This window comes from Aptenodytes forsteri, unplaced genomic scaffold (genome assembly GCF_000699145.1).
Source record: "Aptenodytes forsteri isolate BGI_AS27 unplaced genomic scaffold, ASM69914v1 Scaffold299, whole genome shotgun sequence".
NCBI classification, from domain to species: Eukaryota; Metazoa; Chordata; class Aves; order Sphenisciformes; family Spheniscidae; genus Aptenodytes; species Aptenodytes forsteri.
The window spans coordinates 2,717,498-2,718,572 of NW_008794154.1; positions in this window are offsets into that span (position 1 = coordinate 2,717,498).

Consider the following 1,075-nt stretch of genomic DNA (forward strand, 5'->3'; position numbering starts at 1 on the left):
CCGCTCCGGCGGAAGGGGCGGAGCGCGGGGCCGAGCCGGGCCCGGCCGGGGGCCTTGAAGTCAGAGAACTGGATTTGGGGGTGTTGTGTGCAGCGGGCTGGGCGAACCACCGGAGCAGGGGGATAGCGGCCGCAGCGCAGCCCGGCCTCCCCGCCCCTCCGGGTCACCGCGCCTGGCTCTGTGCGGGTTTAGCGCCAGGGATGCCCGCACAGCTGCTAGAGCTCAAAAATGCCGTGCACGTCCCCGCCAATTGAACCCAGCTTACGGTATTTGAGCTCCTGGGGCTCATTTCAGTCCGGTTTAAGGGTACAAATGAAGGCAGAAACTGAGACTTTATAGTAAGTGTTTTTCTGTGTGTCAATATTGTATGGTATAAAGTGCATCTTCTATTTCTGCTCAGGTGGAATTTCTTAAAAGACACTGAGGAAGGTGACCAAAGAAAGTAATGTTCCCAAAATATTTTTGAAACCCTTCTCTGAACTTCTAAAATTATTAGTCTTCTCACTCAAAGAGAGGGAAATGAGGAAAGGTGTGAGTATAAGAACTCAAGTTATACGTGGAATTACAAACCAGTATCTGGTTCCACTGTCAGATTCCGAGTGATTTTGTCCTAAGGATAATATCAGCATGCAATTTTTGTTCCAAATGTTTTAATTGCATTATGGCTGCGATGGGTCTTTCAGGAATTAAAAAAGAAATGGAAGAATACTTCAAGCATTAAAAACAGAAGAAAAGTGAGACACACAAAACGTGTTTCTGATGGTCCAATTATCATGTAACTGTAGAAGTAACGGGCAAAAGAATGGGCGGGAAAAAAGTAACATTCGCTTACCTTGTTCTTACTGATTTTTATTTCTGTTAGTACAGGACAGCCAAAGAGCAAAAAAAATGGAACTTAATTTTTATTGTTCATCTACTATTTACCGATCATTTAACAATGCTGTTTACCAGCCTGGGGCGGGCGCACACTCGCTGAAGAACGTTTGAAAGCACCTGGGGGGTTTGTGCGGGCGTTGCTTAGAGCCCCGATATCAAATACGCCCAACACAGACAGCTTTCCCAGCCCCGCAGGGCC